The sequence below is a fragment of the Haemaphysalis longicornis genome, unplaced genomic scaffold, assembly GCF_048455015.1.
Source record: "Haemaphysalis longicornis isolate Haplotype H1 unplaced genomic scaffold, Haemaphysalis longicornis Haplotype H1 scaffold_6, whole genome shotgun sequence".
Lineage (NCBI taxonomy): Eukaryota > Metazoa > Arthropoda > Arachnida > Ixodida > Ixodidae > Haemaphysalis > Haemaphysalis longicornis.
This window is the reverse complement of record NW_027526407.1, coordinates 64,460,830-64,485,245: the sequence shown is the minus strand read 5'-3', so window position 1 is coordinate 64,485,245 and position 24,416 is coordinate 64,460,830. Positions and strand designations below refer to the sequence as shown.

General features: G+C 45.7%; 1 protein-coding gene and 1 non-coding gene across 2 annotated transcripts in view; one reads left to right on the top strand and one right to left on the bottom strand.

The window, feature by feature from the left end:
- Window positions 1–24,416, bottom strand: part of Gpa2 (Glycoprotein hormone alpha 2) — an 89,393-nt gene that overhangs the window by 50,610 nt on the left and 14,367 nt on the right. The window lies entirely within an intron of this gene.
- On the top strand, window positions 10,847–10,919 carry Trnaa-ggc (transfer RNA alanine (anticodon GGC)). The gene has a single exon. It is a non-coding gene; the product is annotated as a tRNA-Ala (tRNA).

The window sequence follows — 24,416 nt, the reverse complement described above, 5'->3', positions numbered from 1 at the left end:
GTCATGCAATATGTTGCATGCGTTGCTCACGTATAATAAGAACGCATTTTCCAGCGCGATGGAAATTCGGGCGAGTCCGTGTTGATTCACGAAGGAAAAAGTGCGAAATCGATGACGGCGGGGGCTACGAAAGACTACGAGTATGCGATACCTCGAGCAGATAAATTTTATTCCGAAAAGAGTATTCAATTGATTAGAATCCAGTATCCGGTATATTCAGAAAACTTTTTATTCAGTATATTAACGTATTACATCCCCATAACCGCAACGGATGTACAAAAATTAACGACCAATACAGAACAGGGCGTCATGACTACAGGTGCTCTCCTACTCCTGCATTCATCATTCTTAGGTCTGAGACCTAAGAATGATGAATGCCGCCCGCCCGTCCTGCTGGTCGCCGAAATTGTGCATGTTTTGAAAGCCACAGTGCGGAGATCGTACCTGCACTCTTAACGAGCCTTCCTATTTATTTGTAGGGTTGGCGTCACTGAAACATGTGTGCGGCTGCGACCGCCTCCTGTAAACTCTTCCCGTAATGTCAGTGACCATTGAAATTCTGTGCACCCCACTAATTGTGTGAGAGCCTCCCTGTTACTGCTTTCCGCTTTCCCTTCTTGAGCAGAGCGACGCCCTTTTGAAGCGGGTAGTCCCTGTCACTCTTTCTACAAGCTGACGAACGATAGAGGACAGCGTTTTGAAAGAGTTGTGTACTCTTCTCTCTCCTCTGCATGTTTAGGTTTGTTTTTGTTTTCTTTTTTTTTTCTCTTTCTCGTTTTTGGAAACCTTTACCTCGACTAGCCGAGAGTTTGTGTTTGTTGTTGCTTTTCTCCCCAAATTCCCCCCCCCCCCCCCCCCTCTTTTTTTCGGCGTCGTTGGACGACGGGCTTATAAATGCGTGCAAGGAAATACGAAAGGTTGTCTTGATAAAGGTCAGCATCCGAACGAAACGTCAACAAATAAACTGTTTTGTTAGAATATATATATATATATATATATATATATATATATATATATATATATATATATATATATATATATATATATCTAGGTCGGGTATCTTGTTGAATGGGCCAGTTCAGCGTACAGCATAGTGAGGGAGACGTTAGCGTTTGTCATTTAATGCCCAAAAGTTTCGAAAGGAGGACCTTTTTGCTTCGGGGGTTGTCTTAGAATATATATATATATATATATATATATATATATATATATATTTATTGACGTTTTAGGAAGAGGACTTCCTTTCTTCAGAGGAAGAAAGGAAGTCCTCTTCCTAAAACGTCAGTAAACTTTTATTTTTATTTTTAATGTATTTCTGATGCTTCTCTGTCTCTACTTACCTAATATATATATATATATATATATATATATATATATATATATATATATATATATATAGGCAGCAATAAAACTTGGAATACGGTAGAGCAAACTCAAAGTATACAACCTTCTTTCCTTCTCAATATCTCCCCTACGTATTCCCAAACCAATCAGTTTTCTCAAATCCACTTCCTTCTCTCTTCTCACTTCTCACCTGGGGACCTACCCCTAAATAGAGCATGCAAGCCAGGGGAGGGTTTGCCCTGACGAAGGCAAGTCTCTTTGCTGAAGCGTTAGTGGCAACAATCGTGGTTTTTACCTTGTTCAAAGTTTTCTTTTCCTATATATGTATATATATATATATATATATATATATACAGAAAGATAGGTCAGCAGTCTACAATGCCAAAGGAGGCATAGGGGTGTGGTTAGGCTCTTTTCCTTATCACTACGGTTAATTAAGTAAACATTTTTTTAATTATACAGAAGAAAGAAAGAAAGAAAAACACGCGCCCAGAGTGGGGACCGAACCCACGCCTTTCGATTACATGTCGAATGCCTTACCAATTCGGCTATCTGGGCGCCCAGTCGCCCAGTCGCCCAGATAGCCGAATTGGTAAGGCATTCGACATGTAATCGAAAGGCGTGGGTTCGGTCCCCACTCTGGGCGCGTGTTTTTCTTTCTTTCTTTCTTCTGTATAATTAAAAAAATGTTTACTTAATTAACCGTAGTGATAAGGAAAAGAGCCTAACCACACCCCTATGCCTCCTTTGGCATTGTAGACTGCTGACCTATCTTTCTGTATTTCCTCAACGAGCCCCTCATTTCCTTACTATATATATATATATATATATATATATATACATATATTCTGAGTTATTCCGGCGTTTTGTATACATATGCCCAAAAAAATTCCCCGCATTTCCCCGAGGGGAAGAATGTGAAAGTGCGAATGCACGAGTTTAATTTGCGCGGTTCGGTAATGTTCGCGAAAGAGAGATCACACACACACACACACAACTACAAAGAAAGAAGGCAGCATTTATTCACAGACACCTATTTGTGTTGTCGTTGTACTTGATTGCTAGAGCGGATCTCAGCTTTGAAATTTCATGTCAGTACTCCTTTAAGCAGGTGCATTAGCCCATCTCACGCCCAATTCTTGGCCAATCCCCCACGTGGGTATGTGCCATGTCAGCGGCCAGGCAGCGCGCGCCCATCTCCCCCCGTTGCCAAGGAAGACAAGGAGATTCCTGGCCAATCCCCCACGTGGGTATGTGCCATGTCAGCGGCCAGGCTGCGGGCGCCCATCTCCACATGCGCGGACATCGCCGGTGGACGCAGGTTCAGGGTCGCTTAAGAAGTGCATTGCACTTAAAATGGGAATGTCATTTTGATCCGCTACCAAACGAACGAATAGAATAAATGATGTTGAAGGGCATCAGGCTAGAGAAGCATACAGCCCTCAATACCCTCTCACACATAGGCGCAGTGAAACGAATTACCAAAAAGACAAAATCCATCAAAGACATTAGCCTTAGAAGTGCACGGGTAAAAATGACAAACTCGCTCCCAGGCCACGTCGTTCCTTCATGTGCTCTTCTTCCACCTAAAGCTGTTTCTCCTCGGATAATAAGATTAGTTCAGCCATCACGCCTTCATAGCTCTGTTTTACTTTTAGACGTTACAAAAGGAGACCTTCGCGAACGAGCAACAGCGTCATTTAAGCGTACGAAATAGTACGCGGTGTGCAACTGTTTCCTTGACGAAATAACGGCGCAGGAGCGCTAATTTTTTTCAAGCCGTGTGACCCGGAGAAAAGGCCGTTTTTATTTAAAAAAAACTCGTTCTATGTCTGAAGTGAGGACTGTGTGCACAGGAGGTTGCCGCATTGTTAAACTAGCAAAAATTGTCCACTTCTGAGTCCATTTGAGGCACTTGCGACAAGACGTCAACAGCACGAATGGCGAGTACCTTACCCGGCAAAATTCAAGGTCTGCCATTCTTGGCTCGTGTTTCCGGTTGCTATCGTGGGAACTTGCGATGTTTAATTGTAACTATGCGCGCTTGTGCACTACAACAAAAAAGTTGACAGTTCACTGACATAAATAGACTGGTGGCGAAATTCAGCCAAGGTTAATTTAAGTGGTCGTCAAAAGGATTTCCCTGTTATTTTGGTGCATTTGGCAATTACTTCCCGATCGTTACTGAAATTCTTCTGGCGGGAGTGTTCATGCTGTAGACGCAGTTATTGTCGTAGAGATGATTTTCTCTGCATGAGAGCTGATTTAAGGCGGTCTAGAAAAACAGCTTGAGTTCCTCAGGCAGAATGCTGGCGATGCCAGGAATGACACAAGAAGGCACCGAGCTAGCGATATAATCTCTTGCTGGTGTTTACCATGCAGGCCGTTATGGTAAAACTAAAGACAACAGGGTGAATAAGGAGGGGATCGCTGTTAATTAGTTTGGTTGTACCAATCAAACTACCCTATTTTGCAAAAATAAACATCTGGGTGTATTTTTATTTTGTTGTTCGTGAGAGTCCTTCCAAGTGATCGCGCTGTACTATTTTAAAAGTACGTGCAACTACGGCCACATGCAGGCCATTTGCGCCAAATGGATCAAAGAAAAGTTCTAGAGAGACTGGGGGGAAACTTGAGGATTGACGGGTCTAGAATTCAAATTTCGAAGTGCTAGTTTTCTGGGCAAGAGTTCTTCAAGGATGTCTCTTGCCTTAGACATCAGCATTGATGAGTTTTTATGGAGCTAGGGGATAGGGAAGGAAGAATCTCTAGTGCAAGAATCTCTTGAACAAACCCGTATTGGTGAGGTGAAATAACATTGCGAGTGTCTAAAAAGTCTGTCATAATTCGAAACAGGTATTTTTCGAGCATCTTGGCGAGGCAAGACCGAATAGGTATCGGCCTATAGTTTTCTATTTTGCTACGATCCCCTCCTTTGTGAAGAGGTCTAAAGTATGCTCGTTCAAACATTTTCAACAACCTCCGAAGGATATGAAAGAGTTCCGCTCATAATATAAAATCTACAGAAGTCTTACCAAACCCCTCTTTCATTCTCTATCTGCGGCAATAGTCGATGATCTGCGCTGAGCGCATTACATCAACGTAGAGCGCGATACATAATTCAAAGGTTGCAGTCTCACTCCAACCACTTTCTTTCAAAATTGACTAAGCTTATAACATTCTGGAGGGACGGGTTTTATAATTTAAGAGCGGAACCCACAAGGAGAATCGAATTACACTCGTGCGAGTTCCACAGCCATGATGTCAGTGCCTCCTATTTCTTTGGAAGACGTCCTTTTGCAACATAATCAGTGAGAGGTTCATTGAAGGGACACAATAAATCATGTGTTTATCTGTGAATGACATAATTCTGAGAATTATGGCGGCATTACGTTCTGCTGGAACTTAAGACCCTGGGAATAACCAGCCCGAGGATGCCATACTCAGCGCGAGAAGAGCGTTTTGCAGTACGTCATCTCATGGCGTGTGTTACGCTTAGAGAGCCAACACCGCTACATTGTTCTACCTTGTCCGTAGGCGTAAACAATTGGTAAAAGAGAGTGGTCGCAAGGAAGAGGAGCGTATTTCTTTCTCGGCAAATGTTCACCAACGCTTGGTGGCACACATTTTGCGCGATTTCTTTTATTATGGCTGACAACACTCACAGGTTTGTACGAACCAGCCTACGTTCGCCTCATGGTCCGTATCGCTTTCGAACATCTGCGGTCAAAATAAAGGCTGCCAAATTTCACCGCAGGGCTCTATCTGAATCAATCTTGTCCAAAGCCAATAATCGAACGAAAATAAAGACCCGGTGCCCAAGGAAATCCCGCCGCATTAAGGCCAGTGCCCTTTTATTTCGCGATGATTTATGAGGGACCAATATCACAAAAGCGACGTTCTCAAAAAACTATTACGGATGTTTACTATTTACCCGAAAGCAATAAGTGTTCAGTCCCTGGTACGGAAAGAAGCAATATAACTTCTGACTCCGGCGCTTGAAAGAACTTCGTCCTGGCTTGATCTCTCAAGGTGAGTTCTAAGGGATGAAATGTGTTGTACACAAAAGGGGCTTGGTCTTCGCCATCCAAACAAAAACGTCATTGTTGTTCCAGGTTTCAAATCCACTGACTCTGCTCACAGCTTTCTCCAGTCCTCTTTCCTGTTTTGGTTCCTTCAATATCGAAACCGAGACATAAATGTCAATGGCTTTCATTACTCTGAGCCTCACACTGCAGCAACAAATACACCCCGGTTGTGTAGGTGTTGTGCCCTCTGCTAAGTTCATAGCGTTCGTATCCCGGTAAAGAATAAAGCACGCTATATTATAAATTTTTTTACGAATGCTTTCAAGGTAACACCTTTCTTTATTTAAATTAGGGATGGGGAGGGGGGACATCACCCAGGTTCTGCGACATAAACAAAGGCGGCATTATCGGCACAAGGTCATCTCGTGCTTCAGCTTGACCACAATGCAATGCAGTGAGCAATTCATGCCGGCAACAAAGCGAACTCGGCAAATAACAGCAACGTGCATGCATTTTGAATCAGAAATGTGATCTGCGCTCCTCCACTCCGTAATGCAGAACTTCACGGTTGCATTGCGTGGGGCCGCATCACATACCGCACTTTTGGGTCAATCGTATGCTAAGCGCCGTAATTTCATTGAAATGTTGTGGTTCGCTGCCCGCATTTGTCAGACAAGTGCACATGTGGATATGGTGAACCGCTGCGCTGTCTTCACTTAGGAACAAAGGATTCGTTAAAATGCTCCGAAAGCTGACCGCGAGCTATCGCTTCGGGAATGAATGAAGGGGTGGCGTGGCCTTACTATACGCCTCGAGCGTTGCCTGTAAAGGGGCCACTGAAATCCCCCTAACGGCCCATTTCGGAAGCAGCCGCGGGAGTCGCCGGCCCGCGGCTGGCGACTCCTGCCGCGGAAGTCCGGCCGCTTACCGGCCCGCGGCTGGTAAGCAAACGTACTGTTTGCTTACAGTCATCACCATAACACGTTGTTGAGGGCGCGGAAAGACAAAAAGAAGCGAAAAAGAACCAAAACACTGCATGAGCCTCTATCAGCTGCGCAGCGCAGCTACCGTAGACGCCGCGGTGAAGTGGCGGCAGGCGGCGCAGCCATCGCTTATAGTTCTTAGAAGTTTGTCTAGTCTGCTGCCTGGGCAACTTTCGCATTAGAACGTAGTTTCGTCGCTGTGATGAAAATGTGCGAAAAACAGCACACCGGTATACCGCAGAGCCCTGTCACCGTGTTTGTCGTTGAGGAAATTTTTGAGATATAAACTGCTGTTCTGATAACTTTCTATTGTAAAAATGTTTATTTCGTCACTTTTTCTTGCCAGAATGATTTTTTTTAGCAATTAAAACTGAAAAATTAGCGTCGTCTTATTGCACGCCGCTCTTAGATGTGGTGGTCTGCACTCTGTGGTGAGCAGACGATCAAAGGAAGAGGTTTTTACAGCGAAACCACGTATGCCTCTTTCATCGCCGTGGGAAAAAACGATCCGCTTACGCAAAAACGCCAGGGCCCGCATGTTAAAGATGTCCAGCTGGTCGAAAATAATTTGGAGCCTTCCACTACTGCGCGCCTCATCGCCTGTGAAGCGTCGGCGCGTTAAACCCCACAATCAATCAATCGAAAATGCCAAGCCGCAAGGCTTAATTAGTTTGCAGAGAATGACGCAACAATGACCAAATGACGCAGAAAATGACGCAAAAAAGCTTAATGACGCATGCGCCCGAGCGCATGCGTCAGGCTCATCAGGCATACAGCATAGAGCTTAGAATTCGTTCAAAAAAACCACAAAACCAGTATCGAAACAGCATTATAGATGCTGGGCGCCTGTGAACAATGGGGCGCCCCCCCCCCCTCCCCCACAACGTGCTTCTGGTGCAGATTATGTTTGCAGATTATCGACAACTCAACGCGAAACAGCTAAAAGAACTTTAGTGCGACTGCTACGAGGACACTCTCTAGAGCTGCGTCACTTTCTTGGTCCGTGGCAAAATCACGCTGACGCGGCGCGAGGGACAAAGGCTCTCTTAACTTTTCTGTCTGACACGGCACTAACCGATGTTCTTTAAACTTGGGATCCTGAGATTTTTCTCCTAGTGCTGTAATTTTTTCTACGTCCCGAACTGATTTTATTTTCTTCTCCCTCTTATTCATTGTTGGTGCGCACTTCTCCCCCTCTTTTTTTTTTTTTTTTCACCTCGCTATGTTCACCCCCATCTGAAGTAGCAAGCCCCGCCGTTTGTGGGGCTAACCTCTTCAGTATTCATTAAAGTTTTCTCTCTCTCTCTCTCTAGACAGGACTAGTGTCACTAAAGAAAACAGTTCTCGCCCAAGACGCCGAGCGCATGCATTCAGCAAGGCAGGACCCATCATTTGCCGCATCTTTGGACACACTTCTGCTGCTGAAATGCTGTTACACGCGTTATCTTTGATTCTCATTCGGAATGACATCAGTAGCGCACCGCCGAAGATAGGGAATACAAGCGAAGTGTAAAAAAATATGACGTAAGGCGAACTGACCACTGATCATGGCGGCGGCAGAGAACAATAAGAGAAAAGATTGCCGATACTTGCACCCTTATGTAGTGACACTAGCCGGGCGCCACCGACAAGCCCGCCGAGACGATGAGAGGAATTTCATGCCCGCCTCCATCACTTTACAGCAGCTTTCCTGGACATCCACATTCGCAAAGCGGGATGGCGAACTATTTTTCCCTCGTATTACAGTGATCCTGGGTAGTGAGCGAGCGGTAACGTTTATTCCGATTTAGTTGAAATCAAGGCCTTGATTTTTACTAAACCGGACTAGACGTTACCGCTCAGTCACTACCCACTGTAACGGGAAGAAAAACAAGTGCAAAACCTCTCCCACGATCAGAGCCGTCAACAACACTGTTCACAATTTAAAAATTCCCAACTTGGTTTATTGAGACCCGAAAAAGATGACAACAAATAATGATGCCAGGAAAACCTATCACAAAACCAATTTAGTTATTATACTCTCTCAGCATCAAAAATGGCCAGTATATCGAGAGGGCGCTGCAGTCGACATGTGTGCTGCCCTCCCGGCGCCTTAATCATCTAAAGGACCCCACTGGCATCCTGAAACGGCATACCAGCCAAATTTTCGTGGATATATATGGATATGTGCCCGGTGCCAAACACAGGGGCGAAGACATAGTAAATCCGGTGCATTGCAGCTTTTGGTTCTTGGCCTATCATTGTTTCATTTTTTCTATCAAACAGAATACACATAAGCTACACACCAGAATGAGGCTGGTACCTTGACCGAAATTCTCGCTCTCTCTCTGCCTTCCCCCCACACACACACCTCTGTATATATATATATATATATATATATATAACACAGAAATAAGGGTTGGCAGTCGAGAAAACCTCGGAAAGCAAAGGGGAGGATGTGGTAGATCATTGAAACAGATTAAGAATTTGGAAAGAAAGAAAGAAAGTGAAGAAAAAATGCCCGCCAGGTGGTATCCGAACCCACGACCTCCAGAATACCGGTCTGGTGCGATAACCACTACGCTACCGGCGGGGCGATTTTCCCATTCACTTTCTGGGGTATTTATGTTAGGTATGTTTGTTTCCTGTGCTTGGGGGTGGTAGCCAGCGCCATTCGGACTAATCGGGGTGAAGGGGACCTTCTTTTTAACCCCCGGGTCGTGACTCGAGTGTCTACGACATGTCCAGAGTGGTCGACCAGCTTTGAACCCTCTTAAGCTCCCTTTGGCAACAAGACTGCCAGAACAGAGGCCCTCGCTATGCATGTAGCGAATCAGAATAGGAAATGAGGGGCTCGTTGAAAATAACACAGAAATAAGGGTTGGCAGTCGAGAAAACCTCGGAAAGCAAAGGGGAGGATGTGGTAGATCATTGAAACAGATTAAGAATTTGGAAAGAAAGAAAGAAAGTGAAGAAAAAATGCCCGCCAGGTGGGATCCGAACCCACGACCTCCAGAATACCGGTCTGGTGCGATAACCACTACGCTACCGGCGGGGCGATTTTCCCATTCACTTTCTGGGGTATTTATGTTAGGTATGTTTGTTTCCTGTGCTTGGGGGTGGTAGCCAGCGATAACCATTCGGTTATCGCACCAGACCGGTATTCTGGAGGTCGTGGGTTCGGATCCCACCTGGCGGGCATTTTTTCTTCACTTTCTTTCTTTCTTTCCAAATTCTTAATCTGTTTCAATGATCTACCACATCCTCCCCTTTGCTTTCCGAGGTTTTCTCGACTGCCAAACCTTATTTCTGTGTTATTTTCAACGAGCCCCTCATTTCCTATTCTGATTCGCTACATGCATAGCGAGGGCCTCTGTTCTGGCAGTCTTGTTGCCAAAGGGAGCTTAAGAGTGTTCAAAGATGGTCGTCCACTCTGGACATGTCGTAGACACTCGAGTCACGACCCGGGGGTTAAAAAGAAGGTCCCCTTCACCCCGATTAGTCCGAATGGCGCTGGCTACCACCCCCAAGCACAGGAAACAAACATACCTAACATAAATACCCCAGAAAGTGAATGGGAAAACCGCCCCGCCGGTAGCGTAGTGGTTATCGCACCAGACCGGTATTCTGGAGGTCGTGGGTTCGGAACCCACCTGGCGGGCATTTTTTCTTCACTTTCTTTCTTTCTTTCCAAATTCTTAATCTGTTTCAATGATCTACCATATCCTCCCCTTTGCTTTCCGAGGTTTTCTCGACTGCCAACCCTTATTTCTGTGCTATTTTCAACGAGCCCCTCATTTCCTATTCTGATTCGCTACATGCATAGCGAGGGCCTCTGTTCTGGCAGTCTTGTTGCCAAAGGGAGCTTAAGAGGGTTCAAAGCTGGTCGACCACTCTGGACATGTCGTAGACACTCGAGTCACGACCCGGGGGTTAAAAAGAAGGTCCCCTTCACCCCGATTAGTCCGAATGGCGCTGGCTACCACCCCCAAGCACAGGAAACAAACATACCTAACATAAATACCCCAGAAAGTGAATGGGAAAATCGCCCCGCCGGTATCGTAGTGGTTATCGCACCAGACCGGTATTCTGGAGGTCGTGGGTTCGGATCCCACCTGGCGGGCATTTTTTCTTCACTTTCTTTCTCTCTTTCCAAATTCTTAATCTGTTTCAATGATCTACCACATCCTCCCCTTTGCTTTCCGAGGTTTTCTCGACTGCCAACCCTTATTTCTGTGTTATTTTCAACGAGCCCCTCATTTCCTATTCTGATTCGCTACATGCATAGCGAGGGCCTCTGTTCTGGCAGTCTTGTTGCCAAAGGGAGCTTAAGAGGGTTCAAAGCTGGTCGACCACTCTGGACATGTCGTAGACACTCGAGTCACGACCCGGGGGTTAAAAAGAAGGTCCCCTTCACCCCGATTAGTCCGAATGGCGCTGGCTACCACCCCCAAGCACAGGAAACAAACATACCTAACATAAATATCCCAGAAAGTGAATGGGAAAATCGCCCCGCCGGTAGCGTAGTGGTTATCGCACCAGACCGGCATTCTGGAGGTCGTGGGTTCGGATCCCACCTGGCGGGCATTTTTTCTTCACTTTCTTTCTTTCTTTCCAAATTCTTAATCTGCTTCAATGATCTACCACATCCTCCCCTTTGCTTTCCGAGGTTTTCTCGACTGCCAACCCTTATTTCTGTGTTATTTTCAACGAGCCCCTCATTTCCTATATATATATATATATATATATATATATATATATATATATATATATATATATATAGCGAATCAGAATAGGAAATGAGGGCCTCATTTCCTATATATATATATATATATATATATATATATATATATATATATATATATATATATATATATATATATATATATATATAGCGAATCAGAATAGGAAATGAGGGGCTCGTTGAAAGTAAGACAGAAATAAGGGTTCGCAGTCAAGAAAACCTCGGAAAGCAAAGGGGAGGATGTGGTAGGTCACTGAAACAGATCAAGTCTTGGTAACAGATAACCAGATAACAGATAAAGTCTTGGTGCCATAGGAGGCTTAAGAGGGTTCAACGCTGGTCGACCGCTCTTGACATGTCGTAGACACTCCAGTCACGGCCCAGGGGTTAAAAAGAAGGTCCCCTTCAGCCCGAGCAGTCCGAGTGGCGCTGGCCACCCCCAAGCACAGGAAACAAAAATACCTTAACATAAATACCCCAGAAAGTGGAGGGGGAAATCGCCCCGCAGGTAACGTAGTGTTTATCGCACCAGACCGGTATTCTGGAGGTCGTGGGTTCGGATCCCACCTGGCGGGTATTTCTTCTCCACTTTCTTTCTTTCCAAACTCTTTATCTGTTTCAATGACCTACCACATCCTCCCCTTTGCTTTCCGAGGTTTTCTTGACTGCCAACGCTTATTTCTGTGTTATTTTCAACGAGCCCCTCATTTCCTATTCTGATTCGCTACATGCATAGCGAGGGCCTCTGTTCTGGCAGTCTTGTTGCCAAAGGGAGCTTAAGAGGGTTCAAAGCTGGTCGACCACTCTGGACATGTCGTAGACACTCGAGTCACGACCCGGGGGTTAAAAAGAAGGTCCCCTTCACCCCGATTAGTCCGAATGGCGCTGGCTACCACCCCCAAGCACAGGAAACAAACATACCTAACATAAATACCCCAGAAAGTGAATGGGAAAATCGCCCCGCCGGTAGCGTAGTGGTTATCGCACCAGACCGGTATTCTGGAGGTCGTGGGTTCGGATCCCACCTGGCGGGCATTTTTTCTTTACTTTCTTTCTTTCTTTCCAAATTCTTAATCTGTTTCAATGATCTACCACATCCTCCCCTTTGCTTTCCGAGGTTTTCTCGACTGCCAAACCTTATTTCTGTGTTATTTTCAACGAGCCCCTCATTTCCTATTCTGATTCGCTACATGCATAGCGAGGGCCTCTGTTCTGGCAGTCTTGTTGCAAAAGGGAGCTTAAGAGGGTTCAAAGCTGGTCGACCACTCTGGACATGTCGTAGACACTCGAGTCACGACCCGGGGGTTAAAAAGAAGGTCCCCTTCACCCCGATTAGTCCGAATGGCGCTGGCTACCACCCCCAAGCACAGGAAACAAACATACCTAACATAAATACCCCAGAAAGTGAATGGGAAAATCGCCCCGCCGGTAGCGTAGTGGTTATCGCACCAGACCGGTATTGTGGAGGTCGTGGGTTCGGATCCCACCTGGCGGGCATTTTTTCTTCACTTTCTTTCTTTCTTTCCAAATTCTTAATCTGTTTCAATGATCTACCACATCCTCCCCTTTGCTTTCCGAGGTTTTCTCGACTGCCAACCATTATTTCTGTGTTATTTTCAACGAGCCCCTCATTTCCTATTCTGATTCGCTACATGCATAGCGAGGGCCTCTGTTCTGGCAGTCTTGTTGCCAAAGGGAGCTTAAGAGGGTTCAAAGCTGGTCGACCACTCTGGACATGTCGTAGACACTCGAGTCACGACCCGGGGGTTAAAAAGAAGGTCCCCTTCACCCCGATTAGTCCGAATGGCGCTGGCTACCACCCCCAAGCACAGGAAACAAACATACCTAACATAAATACCCCAGAAAGTGAATGGGAAAATCGCCCCGCCGGTAGCGTAGTGGTTATCGCACCAGACCGGTATTCTGGAGGTCGTGGGTTCGGATCCCACCTGGCGGGCATTTTTTCTTCACTTTCTTTCTTTCTTTCCAAATTCTTAATCTGTTTCAATGATCTACCACATCCTCCCCTTTGCTTTCCGAGGTTTTCTCGACTGCCAACCCTTATTTCTGTGTTAGTTTCAACGAGCCCCTCATTTCCTATTCTGATTCGCTATATATATATATATATATATATATATATATATATATATATATATATATATATATATATATATATTTATATATATATATAAGCGTTGGCAGTCAAGAAAACCTCGGAAAGCCAAGGGGGCAAAGCGGTAGGTCATAGAAACAGATGAAGAATTGTTTGAGTCAGAAAGAAAGTGGTGAAAAAATGCCCGCCGGGTGGGAACCGAACGAACCCACGACCTCCAGAATACCGGTCGGGTGCGATGACCACTACGCTACCGGCGGTGCTGTTTCCCCACCACTTTCTTATATATATATATATATATATATATATATATATATATATATATATATATATATATATATATATATATATATATATATATATATATATATAACCCGGTGTCCATACGAGCACCTTGTGTTTGCGAAGCGTATCGCATGCCGCCTTGCCGCCAAAACTCCAGTGACGCTTAACCTACCTCTACGAGCCTACCAGTAAAACTATAACGAAAACCAACGCGCCCGCTGGGCCTCCCGATTTTTTCCACAAAGAATGCTTTGCTCCGGCAGACCGTGCACTCGCTACATAAGAAGCAAACGCGGCAACAAAAACTTTACTCAACAATTACGGCGCTTTCTCCCGAGACATAAGGAGCACGAAACTTTAGACTAAGTGTTTAAGAAGCTAACCATCCTCCCGTCTTTTTCTGTTTGACGCCACAACAAACACGCCACAAAATGTGTTTGACGCCAGAGAGGGCCACCGTTTCAGGATAAAACGCCATGGCCACTCGCCTTTCCACAGCTGTTGTTCGTTTCATTTGGTTTTGGCGGGTCGGCTCGCTTCCGAATAAACGTTTACGCTTCAACTCCCATTCCAGCTCTCGACGGTTTTGCCCGCTAGCGTTTCGTGTAGTGCGAGCAGGACCAGCTTTTCACCACTTGTCTCGTTTGGAGCGCTCATTTTCGGGACACCTTGTTTACCCTCGCGCACAGGCGTCAACAATGGTGGTGACACTGCCGGAAAGAGCCGCCCACACCGCTAATGGATCCAAGCCAATCCAAAGATAGTCGTGGCAGTTTAGTACTTCATCAGCACAGCTGTGTTTCTCTTTTATAACTGTTGTCTGGGAAACTCCACGTCTTCACTTATCCGTCGTCACTTGCGGCAGCTTCCGTAGAGTTGTCTTCCATGCTTCACATTTATCGCGAACGTAAAAAGTGCGAACCTTTTACGATTTGCTGTGATATGAAAAGGTACGAGGCTCGCGATTACGAGACCCGAGTACTGAAAAAGAGCGTGCTATTTAAACGCGACTATTTGTGCGATGCCCTTGTTAATGGGGTTTAATTTTTCCGCATTCACTCGCTAGAACACAAAGCCGTGAGCATAGGATTGAACGGGTTGCGTCTTTGGCTCTAAATATGATAAACCGGTTGGAAGGTGTGGCACAAAAAGATGTCAGGTGGCTTGTATGGTGGCGTTGCGTGGGTAGATCTGTGCAGTGCCTTTATGGGTAGTTCAGAAACCGGCGTCCGTAAAAATGTCGATTTAATTCCGCTGCTTAGTCGGGGATAGAGATGCTGTATTCACTGGCGAGGCACACATACAGAGAACCATGTGAGTGCCCATCACTCTTTACGTCGGGCTTCCCGGGTTGGCGGTACTTTTTCGTGCTACGCATATAACGTGTGTTGACATTCTAAACTCTACTTATGGTGGCTGTAACTCTACCCCAGCGAACGCAGAGTAACGCCTCGACCCCAATGTGAGTGCGAATAATATCTCTATTGTCGCCACCGTTGGGAATCGAGTTGATTCGCAGGAGATGACGCACGTTGGTGTTTTTTTTTTCTGCGGTGTGCGGCCGCAGTAGCACAAGTCCGTGGCGCTTCGGCCATGATAGATAAGATAGATAGATATACTGTTGCCGTTCCCTTTTAAACGGGTGATCGAAGGGAAATCCGGATCTGGCGTCCGTGGCTGTTTCCAGTGTTACCAAGCGAAGAAACTGACAGCTAAACGTTTCAGTGAATACCACCTATACGTTTGCTGGGAGCATGTCTAGTGGCTCGTGGTATTGGATGCTCGCTCTGGACACGTCGATTAAAACCAAATCATCGTTTTTTTAGGCGCCGATTTTACGCATGGGGTATGAGGCGCACCGTCGTTGGGGACTTCAGAATCATTTTGATCACCTGGGGATCTTTAACGAGCACTGAAATCAAGACGCAGGGGCGTTTTTGCTTTACGCCTGCGCCTGAAAAGCGGCAACCGCGGCTGGAAATATAAACCGCGTTCCTGGGCTCAGCAGCATGCACGACGCCTTAGCCGCTGTACCACTACAGCAGGGTTTTGTGATTAGGGGATTCTGCCAGGCCGGTGCAAGAGTAGCAAGATCGGGAAAGTGCTTGTCGTTGCTTGCCGTTTGCGCGCCTTGGTATATAAGTGGTAGTTTGTAGTTACTTTGTTAGACTTTAGTTAGACTTGTCCTTTAACAATTTTTTAAGGAAGTACTAGCGAACATGGCACCTTAAGAAGGGACTCCATCAGTTCAAAGCTTAACCGGAAGCGATGGCGTCCCTTCTGATGACGTCAGTGCAGTGCAGCGAAGCAACAGTAGGTGCGGAACTAGTGAATGATGTGACTGATATTATAAAAATGAGTAGAGAAAACCCTGTGAACTCAATGTTGAGAGGACAGGTATCGCGGTGTGACAATTGCGTATGATAGAACAGTGCGTTGGGTCGTATTTAGTGGCGTCATTTCTCGCTGTCTTGCACTGGAGTCCGTTAAACGCACAGCGGCGCTCAACGTATTTTTAAATTTGTTACGGCGACATGAGCAACACCACATACGTCGTAGTGTACTACCATTTGTTCATCGTTAAATACATGGGGGTGCACTACTTCCGCAGCTTTCACTGAACCAGCAATTTGCTTGGGAACATTTGCCAGCATTTTTGTAGCACTTTTGACTCGCGTGAACGGCGGCAATAAAGGAAAAGCTACGGAAAATAGGTGTTGCTGTTATTAAATTTTTGACACATTACTTGTGACGCCATCATATATCATGGCTCCTGGCAGATCCTTATAAAAATATAAAACAGCCGTAACCAACCCTGTGTAACATTTGTGTAACGCCCCTGTGTAGGTTTTTAAGGTAATAAAGTGAAGTGAAGTAACGTAAGAACAGTGTTGGCAGTAACGCACTACACGTAACGGTGTTACGGGCCACGCAGTACGCTTGAGGTCAGCCCTAATGTACTCGTTCCCGCTACTGCGTAAAATTAGTTTCGATTTTCATTACCGCGTTTGCGCCTTTACGTGTACAACTAACGTCCGTTACTTGTTTACGTTAACTTACTGGTAGCGGGTTACATTCACTCACTGGTAACGTGAAGCCCCTCTTTTTCCATTTATAACTACGCAAGTAGTTATGCATTTATTCAGTAATCAAGTAATGCGTACAACACTGGATAAGAACCTCAGATGTGAATTAACTGCACCTGGAAATTCTCGTACGGCATTTAAAGTTTTAAAAAAAGAAATTGCAAAACTGGTTTTAGTCCTCACAAGATATGTACTGCTGCTCGAACCCAAAGATTTCGTCACCGCGGTTTCAGTTCGGTTATCTCTTATTGATATGTCCAAGGTTACAAACTCAGTTCAAGTATTTATGATAGCCAACTAAACGGGCTTCCATAGCACCGTACTGCCAGCAGCATGTACTGCGGAAATTGGCAAACTTCCGAGATTATTAGCGCACGCTAATAACCGAAGCAGCAGGTTGGTTTTGTGTTGGGCATATGCACGCGTCATGATAAACGACCCTCGCTAAAGTGCACGTGCGCCTGCCACGTATCTTTTATACCCATAATAATTTATACAAATGGGTTACAGGAAGAGCTGAGCACGATCGGGTGCTCCACTTCGTAAATCTTGCAGCTTTTCACTCTTTCCTGTGGGCGCTGCGTACTCCGCCAAAGCGAGTGCCTCTTCAGAAGCTCTCCGTAAGCCGCCCACGCGACTGCCACTTCAGAAACGCTGCGTAACCGGCGCAATCATATGAGGAAACTTCGCGACGTCGGGAACTGTCTCAACACTCGGAAATGAACGCCTGGGAGCGTGAGCATCCTCGGGGCTGCGGCAGCTTCTTTTTACAAGCTCCGTCTCGAACAACCTCGCCCCGCTCATCGGCGTGCATTGTTCCGTAACCCTGAGTTGGCCTCAGTCTATACGGCATCGCATTTCTGTGTGTGGTTCTCCTCAGGGCAATACGTTCTTAGGGGGGCTTGAGGAAACTTCCGCCTCCTCAAAAACCTTTCACCAAAAATGTCGCTGGTACATTTACTGTATCAGTGACATTTCTACGAAAAATGGCAGCATCTCCACTCCGTGGATGATGGCGAGGGTGCGGAGTACGGGCACTCGAAATGACATCCAAGGTGCGCCCCAAGTGACATCCTCATGCGCCCCGAGTGACATCCGAGTGACGACCGTCATTCCATTTCAGCCGTGAGTGGAGCCGTGAGCTGTGAGTTGATTATTCCCTAAATGAAACTGCAACTCACGGCTCAAATCGAACTTCGCTTGATTTTCGCTAGATGGTGGTGTGCGCATGGATAGACGCGGACGGACACTGGCAGGTCTTAAGGTACTCCGCACCGTTACAAGCGAGGGAGTAAGCCGTTTGACGCTCGGGTACTAACTTACGGTCGCAGCCCAATGAGTAAGACGACTGGCAATTGCTCTGTCTTGTCTACCAGACAGAGGCTCCAATCCTGCCGGTGCCTGTGTGATTCTTTCTGATTATAAATGCTATAAGCACAGACGCGGACGAACATTGTGCGGTTCTAAGGTACTCCGCACCTAAAATCACGTGAAAAGGTAACTCCTAGTTCAAGCAAAACGGTGTGAACGAAGACTGGCATTACAGCTAGGGGGAATGCCCTGACATGAGGTAAACACAAGAAGAACGTGCGAAAGAGAATCCTGCCCGATCCGCACCCTACCGAGTAGCATATAGAATAGGGATTATGATGACTTTCGTCCGAAGAGACGAAAGGGAGCGTCATAGTTTACTCACACTATCACTGTGTCCCATTGTAGTTTCAGTCGCCATTCCGCTGCTCTTTTATTTCCTTTAAATATTGGGAGCGGGTCGACACACGCTGCCATCTCACGACCAAATTCTTGATCCTACTGCTCTAGTTGCGTAAAAGAAAATTGTTGCAAACATGGTGAACAGCAAAACACATCATCATCATCATCATTAGTCCGTGTGCGTGAACTACAGGACTAAGACCACTTTCCAGCCGCTTGAAACATCAATATGGCGAGTTCATTAATGCACCCCAGATTTACCCCCACTTTCCACACCCACCTTCGATCAGTGGAGGGCTTCCCTGGCTAGCCCAGACCCGGATATCCTGCTCAACGTGGTAGCACAGGCGGGGACAGCCAGTACAAACGGAGGAATCGCAGACTACGGATGCCTTTCACTGGGTGGTGCCCGTAACATCCGTCTCTACTCGACGAATAAAGATTTATTTTCTCTCTCCCTCTTTCTATCTCTTTATTTCTCTCTCCCTCTGTCTCGCTCGCTCTCTCTCTATCTCTCTCTCTCTCTCTCTTGCCAGGAATTCTCTAATTTCAATCCTCCATTGTGTCTTCAGTCTTGCTTTGTTTAACTTATGTCCTCTTCAATTTACTCTTCTTGACAGAAGCTGGTGGCCTAAATAGTTTCGTCGCAGTAGATTATAAGTGGACGGCACGCTGGTGATCGCCATTTGCACAGTAGCTGTAGCTCCTGGCTGTTGGCTGACATATTTGCGTCCCGTTCCCTACCAGAACAGGAACTGGTCGCTCGTATCAAGAAATGCCGTATCAAGAACCACAATTCCGTCGATGTCGCATTTTTAGATAATTTTGTGCCATTTGGGAGTCATTACCAAGAAGACACATCATGGGGCTTGTTTAGCCTTAGCAGTCAAGCCACTACGTAGTGGGACGAATGAAGTCGAAGTCGCGGTACCTCTTGACAAGCATACGTACACCTTTTGTCAAAAGTTTCTAGGTCATGCCAGAAGCTCCTGGGTCACAATGAATTCTCAGCAAACGTTTACGTCAAAGTGTGAACGAAATAGGTATGACAGTAAAAAGAGAGGTGCTTTCGCCTCACACGAGAAAAAAACCTTGTATACTAAATTATTTGTGACCTATCAACTTTTGGCATGGCATACAAACTTTTGACACTGAGTGTACGTGAGCACATGTGTACTGCTCAGAAACCACGCTATAAGTGACATTCTTGGTCCCGGAGGATTTTGAAGTGAAAAAAGTCAGTACATCTTTAGGCTTTTCATGGCAAGGTGAGAGAGGGGTGCCACGGTGCATCCGCTTGAGTGTTGACCGATTATTGGTTTCTGTTCTTAAATGATCCTTCATCCTCCAGTTGGTTCGATACATTCACGCATCAATGAAAGAACAGAAAAAACCGCCGCTCGGGTAGCACCTACTACTGTTTCTTTGGCGTGCACGCTTCGATTGTTCGGAGTGTTAGCAGATGATGTATGAAGGTATGACGCGGCGACTTCTCAACCATTAACTGGCGATCATTAACGGTTTCCCACTGCAATTTGTTACACGTGTCGTTCCCGGTGATACACGAAATGCTGTCGCGTGCGCATATACCTTTAGTAAACGCACTTTATTCTTCAAATATCCCTGTCTTGTCGTAGACAGCGGGCATACATTTTGCGTGTACTTCGGTGGTTGGCGTGTTCTTTGGTTGCGCAAATGTCAGATTCCCAAAACAGAAGCAATCATTAATGAACAACACGTATTTACACGCCTTTTAGGACTTCCGGGGACGCAGAATACACTCTGTTCTTTCTAAGTATTTTCCTCTAGTTACAATCAACATATTTTGTGTTCACTGGAAGCCATTATTATCCCTAATATCTCGCTGAAATTAGTTAGTCTTGAATCTGTCATTCATTGTCGCAGAAACTGTGATTAGCACCTAAATGTAGCGTTTCTCAGAGGCAACATAGTCATGCCTGTAATTTCTGGGCATACGCTCATCATCATCATCATCATCATCAAATAAATCTTTAGGGACCCAAGAGGGGTATTAAGAGAGGGGGGGGTAGAGTCGTCGTAGTACATATGTGGCACAGGAAAATACAGTTCTATACATGGTTCGTTACAAAATTTATACAACAAAATTAATTAGAGAATTTATACAGCAAAATTAATAATAAAATAGAAAAGCCCGCAGCGGCAAGTCGTGGGGATTATATAAAATTAAAGGCTAAGGTGAGATAACAATAATTCTTTGAATTCGGCCGGATTGCATTCACGGACAACACAGTCTGGCAGCTCGTTCTATTCTTCGATGACACGCGGTAGGAACGACATACTCAATGCGTTAGATGAACCATGCAATCGTTGGATGTTCATGGAATTGAACAGACGGCGTGAGTAACGGGATGGTGTGAGCAGGAGGGAACTGCGGAGATGGGGAAAGTGATAATTCAGTTTGTGGAAGAGGCCTATCTGTCCAATTTCACGTCTATATAGTTGTCAGGGAGGGAAGGGAAAGGGACGCTTTGATGTCGGTGACGCTGAGATGCCCACCTTATTTTTAAGTGAGGAAGCGGGCTGGGCGGTTCTCGACTGATTCGACGGCATTAATTAGGTACGACTGATGAGGGTTCCAAAGAGCACACGACTACCCCCACCTTTTTTATTTTAAAATCTCCACACGTATTACGCATAGATGAGCTGGGAAGGATTAGTGCTTTTGACGCGTTGTTGTTGTTACATTCGTTTCCTGCCAAGGTTTTCCTTATTTCTCAGCGCAATTATGTAATAATGAATGCCTCGAAGTGTTCATAAAATAGAAACTTGAAAATCTTGTTCGCAGCATTAACTCGTCTACAAAGTTCCAGGAAGTTCCACTGCAGGAAGTTCCACTGCAACGTCCTCCCTCTTTCATGAATTGTCCAGCAAAGCAGCGCAAACACTACAAAATATTTTCAAAAGAAAAGCGTCCTTGAAAACTATAACCTTTGTGGCATCCCAGACCGAAGCTTATTAACCTGGCAACTCAGCGGGACTTCCCATTTCCCCGACGACATTCTCGCTTGCAAAGGAGCCAAACGCTCACATGGAATGTGTTAGGTCTGGGTCTAGGCTTTCAGACCCCACAGAAAGGCTACTCCATTGCCAACAGCTGTATCGATTTTTTTCGTTCCAGACAATACGGAGAGCCATCTCCGTCCTTTCAGGATCCTATTCTTGATGCATGCAGCGGGGGAATAAATTTGCACCTTTTAACAGCGGCCAGTTTTGTGCCCCCTGAAGGGCACGTCACAGCCTATCTTCGTCTGGCACCCTCCTGCGCGTAAGACACACGACCTTCGCACAACCCTAACGTGTCTGTACGAAATTCTTCTACTCTTCTTTTCCTGAACAACCTGTCCTTGCCGGCTCCTGCTCTTTCAAGCATACCCAAAAACACACGCCCTGTTCGAATTCAACTAGAATCAAGCCGGAAAAGTTGCTGATACAGAGCTCTTCTTGTCTTATTCTTCTGCGGTGCATACGACATGGCGTAATGTTGCTCTAACAGGACAAGTCCGGATCATCCAGAAAACATCTAGACATCTAGACCACCAAACAATACATAAAAAGTACACTTTAAAATCACAAGGCTAGATCATTTGAGCAACCCATATACAAATTTCTTGCAAAATGTGGTTGCCCATGTGGCCACTCTGCGCTTAGTTGTTCTGGCGTTTTGTGTTGGTTTGCTGCACGAACAGTTTAAAGCTTTAATGATTTGCCTTGCACGTTACACACGTATGCGGCACGGGTTCACCTATACTTTGTGACACAAGTATTGCCTTACATACATGCATACATACATACATACATACATACATACATACATACATACATACATACATACATACATACATACATACATACATGCATACATACATACATACATACATACATACATACATACATACATACATACATACATACATACATACATACATACATACATACATACATACATACATACATACATACATACATACATACATACATACATACATACATACATACATACATAGGAATAATAGCGTGCTGCATACGCTCGATTGCCTCCAAAAGATGACGCATTTAAAACTAATCCAAGCATCTTCTGAAACTTTGAGCCTGATGACGACCCAGTAGGAAGACTTTTTTGTCATTTTGTTAATGTATGCAAATGTTGATTCTCAGACTGCCTATCGTAACGGTGTTCACACTGCGTCGTCTTTGTTTTGATTTACATTATAACAGATATCTTAACGGCGCTCCACGATGGTGGGTGTGTCGGCTTCTCCGTACAATAATTGAGTGCGAAAACGCTGCAGGGCATACTTCAAGTTTTAGACGATTCGTCCGTATTAAATTTTTGTTCATAAAAAATTAACAGTCGAAGGCTTTTCGTATTTTTGCAAAAAATTACCCACGACTGTGATGTACAAAGAAAATGCGAACGCACAATAAGGAATGGGAACATACAAATAGCGCAATTTCTTTCTATTCAAGTGCAATTGTTGCATCGCTTCACAACAGAAGCAAAGTTTGTAAACGTGACTTTTCAAATTACCACAACTGCGGCATTACAACATCTCCACGAAACAAATTGTTAGATTTTACCTGTTCAGGTTCACATTTTGGTGTTCGCTTTTTATATTCCCATGACGGTACATCCAGGCTTCCCGGATATCATATGCACGTCTTCGTTCCAATAAGAAATTGGCTGGCGATTACGATAGTCTCTAATGCGATATTTGGGCGCAGCAGCAGTGCGCTGAGGCCGCAATCACTCGTGGGTTTTCTCGACGGCAGCGGTGATGAGCGTCTGCGTCGGCGGCGCTAGGTGCGTCTCAGGAAAAGACCGTGAACTGCGTCTTAAGCGAACGCACATCATAGCGACGCGCACGACCCCCCTCACGTTTTCGCCAAGCGTCGTGCCGTCGAGCGCCTCGTGCGGGCTCAGCATAATGTCCCCCCCCTCCCCCACCACAGACGTTCGGAGACCGCTGGCTCGCGCCGCCACAGCGAACCGCCCTCCCCTCCCAATTTCGTGACACTCCCCTCCTTTGTTTTTTTTTCACTATTCGGTCTTGCCATCGTTCACACAATTACGACGACGACGCGGCTGAGCCCAGAGACGGCCGCCAAAGAGCTGCGCCCTAAAAGAGAAACGTTGAGGATGCACGCTGAAGGTAGCGTATGGGTGACGGAAATTTTATTTTTAAATCAGCAGCCTATTATGTAACACAGGGGGTCCAAAAGTGTAGCTGCAGGGTTTGTATGCTTGTAGGCCTGAGGCATTTAGTTCATTGATTAATTGATGTTGAGGTCCAACGCGCCGACGCTACACACGCACCGCTGTAGTGGAGGGTTGACCGCCTAAAGTTCTTCAACTTGCGCCGGAATCTCTAGCCCGAAGGCATTGGAATGCACTGGATTGTGATGCGCAGTCACAAACTAGCGTAGTGTTCTTATGTGACATCTGGCGTTTGTGTATACGCTGATGGCGTGGCAGTCCTTTAGCTGCAGTGAGAGCTTTTTCACGAGTCTTTAATGTTTACAGACAGTTCAACGACATCATCTGTCCCAGTAAGCACAACTGGCCTTCTCTGCAGATCAACCAACCGAACTGCGCAAAGATAAATGTCGGTGAAACCGTCGTTCAATTTGCTGCGTTTTTAGCTGTAAGCCCTTCGGCAAAGACGCGGTAGTTGAACTGCCTGAAGTACGAAAAGCAGATCGAGGAAGGAATGAACACAACGCCTCTTTTGAAGGAAACGCGTTTGTGAGGTTAGGTATTCCCCCTTGCATCTGCGCTCTAGCGAATAACTAACGCGATATCAGGTAAGGGCAGTTATGTAGCAAATTCAGCCAGCTGACCATGTTCTCATCCTTGTTCGTTGTGCTTTAGTTCATGATAATTTGTGCCAGGTTATACATTTGATTCTTTTCCTATGCCCGGTTTACTTTCTAGTGGGAAAGCACTATTGTGCGCTGCCGCTTTTGTGGCAAATTCATGAACTTCATTGGTGGAACCACTTTCGTGAAGCCACCGGTATTCTCCGGCGGAGAACCCGCTTGCGCAGACACTGATTCCCCAAAAGCAAGGGTAGTGACGCACGCGCATGCGACGGTGCGACG